General features: G+C 47.8%; 1 protein-coding gene across 1 annotated transcript in view; it reads right to left on the bottom strand.

Annotated features, from left to right (window-relative positions):
* MAPK1 (mitogen-activated protein kinase 1) overlaps positions 1-6,121 on the bottom strand; it is a 169,979-nt gene that overhangs the window by 227 nt on the left and 163,631 nt on the right. The gene's annotated exons all lie outside the window — the stretch shown is intronic.

Genomic DNA, 6,121 nt, shown 5'->3' with positions numbered 1-6,121 from the left:
GAGGTACATGTGGGATTCATGTGTTGTCAAGCAACACGCAGGGGGGCGGCAGGACTAGAAGGTAAATATTTTTTTTTTGAGACGGAGTCTCACTGTATTGCCCAGGCTGGAGTGCAGTGGTGCAATTTCAGCTCACTGCAACTTCCTCCTCCTGAGTTCAAGCAATTCTCCTGCTTCAGCCTCCGAGTAGCTGGGATTACAGGAACATGCCACCATGCCTGGCCTCCCAAAATGCTGGGATTACAAGCACCACTGCGCCTGACCAAGCTCCAACTCTTTAGTCTCAATTGTAGACAAAATGAACAGTGACCCCATGCCACTGCTTAATCACTTTAAGAGCAGGTAAATGTTTAGCTGGAAGTGAAAAAGTGAACTCCTTTCACATGCAAATAATTTGAGAAAAACATTGATTCAAATTCTTCTTATACCAGGTTTGGCTTTGGGAAACATGAAAGGAGAAGCGGAACCAAGACTCCTAGTGAGTGGGCGCAGTGGCAGGGCTGGATGCACCCCACCCCGAATCCAGGAATTCACCACGCAGAGCACCAGGACATTGAGGAATGTGAGTGATGAATCCAGTATTATTTAATCTTTAAGAAATTCCAGTCCTGAAATAAACCCTTACGTATGGTCACATGATCTTCAACAAGGGTGTCAAGACCATTCAATGGGGAAAGGACAGTCTTTCAACAAATGGTGTCACGAAAACTGGATATCCACCTGCAAAAATATAAAGTTGGACTCTTAACTAACACCGTATACAAATTAACTCAAAATAAAAGACCTAAATATGAGAGCTAAGACTATAAAACTCTTAGAAGGAAACACCGGGGAAAAGCTTCACGACACTGGATTTGGCAATGATCTCTTGGATATGATACCAAAAGCATGGGCAGCAGAAGAAAAATAGATACATTAGACTTCGTGAAAATTCAAAACTTTTGGCTCTGTGCAGTGGCTCATGCCTGTGGTCTCAGCACTTTGGGAGGCTGAGGTGGGTGGACCACTTGAGCCCAGGAACTCAAAACCAGCCTGGGCAACAAAGCAATACCTCATCTCAACTAAAAATACACAAAATTAGCTGGGTGTGGTCCCTATGCCTGTGGTCCCAGCTACTTGGGACGGCTGAGGTGGGAGGATGGCTTGAGCCTGGGAAGTTGAGGCTCAAGTGAGATGAGATCGTCCAACTGCACTCCAGCCTGAGCAACAGTGAAACCCTGTCTCTAAATAAATAAATAAAAACCTTTGTGCTTCACAGGATACTATCAACAGAGACAACCCAGAGAATGAGGAGAAGTATTTCTAAATCATATACCTGATAAGATGTTAATATCTAGAATACATATATTCTATATTCTCTCTATACATATTCTCTATATATCCTAGTTAGTGGAATATGTAAAAATAAACTCCTACAACTCAGCAAAACAAACAAACAAACTGGTTAAAAAATGGATAAAGGGCCGGGCGTGGTGGCTCATGCCTGTAATCCCAGCACTTTGGGAGGCTGAGGAGGGTGGATCACGAGGTCAGGAGGTCGAGACCATCCTGGCTAACACAGTGAAACCCCGTCTCTACTAAAAATACAAAAAATTAGCCGGGCGTAGTGGCAGGCACCTGTAGTCCCAGCTACTCAGGAGGCTGAGGCAGGAGAATGGTGTGAACCTGGGGGAGGTGGAGCTTCCAGTGAGCCGAGATCGCGCTACTGCACTCCAGCCTGGGCAACAGAGTGAGACTCTGTCTCGAAAAAAAAAAAAAAAAAAAAAGGCCAGGCACGGTGGCTCACGCCTGTAATCCCAGCACTGTGGGAGGCCGAGGTGGGCGGATCACAAGGTCAGGAGATCGAGGCCATCCTGGCTAACACGGTGAAACCCTATCTCTACTAAAAATACAAAAAATTAGCCAGGCATGGTGGCGGGTGCCTGTAGTCCCAGTTACTCGGGAGGCTGAGGCAGGAAAATGGTGTGAACCTGGGAGGCGGAGCTTGCAGTGAGCCGAGATTGCGCCACTGCGCTCTAGCCTGGGTGACAGAGCAAGACTCCATCTCAAAAAAAAAAAAAAAAACAAAAAAAACAAAACAGGGCCTGGCGTGGTGGCTCATGCCTGTAATCCCAGCACTTTGGGAGGCTGAGGCAGGTGCATCACCTGAGGTCAGGATTTTGAGACCACCCTGGTCAACATGGCAAAACCCCATCTCTACTAAAAATATAAAAATTAGCCAGGAGTGGTGGCAGGAGCCTGTAATCCCAGCTACTCCGGAGGCTGAGGCAGGAGAACTGCTTGAACCCAGGAGGCAGAGGTTGCAGTGACCCAAGATCACATCACTGTGCTCCAGCCTGGGCAACAGAGTGAGATTCCATCTAAAAAAAAAAGGAAATGGATAAGGGACCTATGTATCTATATTCTCTATATATTCTAGTTATTAGAATATGTTAAAAAAAAAACTCAGCAGCCGGGCGCGGTGGCTCATGCTTGTAATCCCAGCACTTTGGGAGGCCGAGGCGGGCGGATCACGAGGTCAGGAGATCGAGACCACGGTGAAACCCCGTCTCTACTAAAGACACAAAAAATTAGCCGGGCGTGGTGGCGGGCGCCTGTAGTCCCAGCTACTCGGAGAAGCTGAGGCAGGAGAATGGCGTGAACCCGGGAGGCGGAGCTTGCAGTGAGCCGAGATCGCGCCACTGGACTCCAGCCCGGGCGACAGAGCGAGACTCTGTCTCAAAAAAAAAAAAAAAAAAAAAACTCAGCAAAAAGAAACACAATCTGATTAAAAAATGGACAAAGGACCTATATATCTATATTCTACATAGTTATTAGAATATATTTAAGAAACTCCTACAACTCAACAAAACAACCCCAATCTGATTAAAAATGGACAAAGGACTTATATAAACATTTCTCCAAAGAAGATATACAAATGGCCCACAAGCACGTGAAAAGATGCTCCATGTCACTGATCCTGAGGGAGGCAGACAAGGACCACGTTAAGACACCACCACACACCCTCTAGAACGGCTACTATCAATGCGCACACACAGAAAACAAGCGTTGGTGAGGATGTGGAGGAACTGGAACCTCGTGCATTGAGGGTAAAAATGTAAAATGCTGGAGGCACTATGGGAAACAGTATGGTAATTCCTCAAAAAATGAAATATAGAATTACCATGGGCTCCAGCAATTCCACTGCTGGGTATAAATCCACGAGAAATGAAAACGGTCTCAAAGCCATGTCTGCACACCCATGCTCACAGCGACATTATCCACAACAGCCACGAGGGGGAAGCAACAGAGTGTCCCTCCACAAACGGGCATTCTCATGATCAAAATGTGGCGTCTGCATACAGAGGAATGTTATCCAGCCTTTAAAAGGGACTCCTGTCACAGCTACAGCATGGAGGAACCCTAAGGACACTATGCTCAGTGAAGTAAGCCAGTCACAAAGGACAAATATTGTATGAGATGCTTAGAGTAGTGGGACTCAGAGACAGAAAGAGCTGCCGGGGGCAGGGGAGTCCCCGCTTCATAGGTGCGGTGTTTCAGTTTTGCAACATGAAGAGTTCTGGAGGTTGGAGGGTGGTGATGGCTGTACAAAAATGTGAATATATTTAATGTCACTGAACTGTACACTTAGAAATGGTTAAGACGGTAAGAGTTATGTGTATTGACCAAGTTATTTTAAAGAAGATTGTATTGTTTTTACATTTCTAAGGTCTCATTAACAAAAGAAGTCCATGACTGATGCTGCCATCATCCACACCAGGGACGTGCACCAAGTTTTCCTGATGGCATCACCCCAGCCTGGCCCGTGACAAGGGGCCTGCAGAGAGTCAGGCACACTGGATTTTCTTTCAGGCCAAACAGAAGAGAAGGGCTTCCCCAAATTAGAGAGCACGGGGCTGGGAAGAGCCAAGCGCTAGCAGTGTCCTCGCACCTGCTCCTCCTGAGACGCACCCCCCCACTGCCCCCAACCCCATGTGACCTCTGCTCCAGCAGCCGCCTGTCCTGTGCCCTTCCATGGGACGACACCCGGGACGGCGTCTGCCCCCCACCTGCACAGGCACGCCTGCATTAGAGGGTCACCTTCTCACATCTGGGACTGAAGATGTGCATGGGCAGAACGCAGTGTTTGTAATCGTGTGAACGGAAAATAAGACACAAACAGCCTGTGGCCGCCACCCAGGATGGAACTGGGACTCAGTCACCACGGCGCTGCTGTGCCCTTCCTTGGTGCCCCGGCCTGAGACGCTGCCTAACTTGGACTTGGTGCTTCTTGGTCTTTGCTTGTCTTGATGGCTGTGCCCCATGTGTGGCCCTAAGCCACACTGCTGCGTGTTCCGTGTTTTGAACTTGACACCAACGATGCTGTGAGACTTCTCTGCTGACGTGCAGCCAAGTCTGCCTCTGTCCCCATGTGCAGCTGGGCCCCCTTCACCTGGTGTCCCGTCAGATACACTGCATGCAGCCACTAATGGGGTGTGGATGTGTATCGGCTCCCAGGCTGGCTACTAAATGGTGCTGCTGTCGCTGTCATCTCTCCTGAGCCGCACAGGCAGGTATTTCGTTGGAACAATCCCAGGAGCAGATGCCCGTGCATGCAGCAGCACCTCCCAAGTGCTGGTGACAAGGTCATCCTGCCAGCAGCGAACATGAATCCCTGCTGATCTTTATCCCGCCAACTCGATATGGTCAAATTTTAACACTTCTGCTGCCTGGCAGGTATAAGGCAGCAGCATCTCATTGTGGCTTTAATTTGCTTCAGCCTGACAGTACAGATGGGCACCTTTTACGGTTCCTCCTTTTCAAGTCTTTGTCACATTTTCTATTAGCTGCTGGTCCTTTCCTTATTGATTTGTAGGCGTAAGTGATATATTCTGAAAACTGAAGCATACATTAAGCCATATGGGTCGTGGAATTATAAGCATTACTGGAATGTGGACATGACTGTGCCTGTGACGTAACTTCAGGAAACCATAGTATAATGCATATATAGTATGTGGATAAACGGATAAAATGGATATGCCATATATACACACACACACACATATACATATATGTGTGGATTATGTATGTACATATGCATTATGGATTTCAAGTTCTCTAAAAGAAAAAATGTAACTAGACAAAAAAACTATTAAGGCTGGGTGTGGTGGCTCATGCCTGTAATCCCAGCACTTTGGGAGGCTGAGGTGGGCGGATCACGAGGTCAGGAGTTCGAGACCATCCTGGCCAACATGGTGAAAACCCCGTCTCTATTAAAAATACAAAAATTAGCTGGGCGTGGTGGTGTGCGCCTGTAGTACCAGCTACTCGGGAGACTGAAGCAGGAGAATCACTTGAACCCGGGAGGTGGAGGCTGCAGTTAGCCAAGATCGCACCACCACACTCCAGCCTGGAGACAGAGCGAGACTCCGTCTCAAGAAAATAAACAACAACAAAACAACAAACAAACAGCAACCAAAAAACCATGCTGTTTACTATGTATAGTTCAAACAAAAAACATAAAAGGTACATTTTTAATTTTTTTAATTTTTTTTTTTTTTTTTTTTTTTTTTTTTTTTTTGAGTCAGAGTCTGGCTCTGTCCCCCAGGCTGGAGTGCAGTGGCACCATCTCGGCTCACTGCAAGCTCCGCCTCCCGGGTTCACACCATTCTCCTGCCTCAGCCTCCCGAGTAGCTGGGACTACAGGCGCCCGCCACCACGCCCTGCTAATTTTTTTGTATTTTTAGTAGAGACAGGGTTTCACTATGTTGGCCAGGATGGTCTCGAACTCCTGACCTCGTGATCCGCCCACCTCGGCCTCCCAAAGTGCTAGGATTACAGGCTTGAGCCACCGCGCCCGGCCAATTTTTTTAATTTTTTTTAAATTTATTTTTTTGAGATGGAATCTCTCTCTGTCGCCCAGGCTGGAGTGCGATGGCGCCATCTCCGCTCACTGCAACCTCCGCCTCCCGGGTTCAAGTGATTCTCCTGCCTCAGCCTCCTGAGTAGCTGGGACTACTGGCACGCGCCACCACGCCCGACGAATTTTTCTTTTTCTTTTTTTTGTTTGAGACAGAGTTTCGCTCCTGTTGCCCAGGCTGGAGTGCAATGGCATGATCTCGGCTCACCGCAACCTCCGCCT

The sequence above is a fragment of the Symphalangus syndactylus genome, chromosome 18 (assembly GCF_028878055.3).
Source record: "Symphalangus syndactylus isolate Jambi chromosome 18, NHGRI_mSymSyn1-v2.1_pri, whole genome shotgun sequence".
NCBI classification, from domain to species: domain Eukaryota; kingdom Metazoa; phylum Chordata; class Mammalia; order Primates; family Hylobatidae; genus Symphalangus; species Symphalangus syndactylus.
This window is presented reverse-complemented; position numbering and strand designations above follow the sequence as displayed.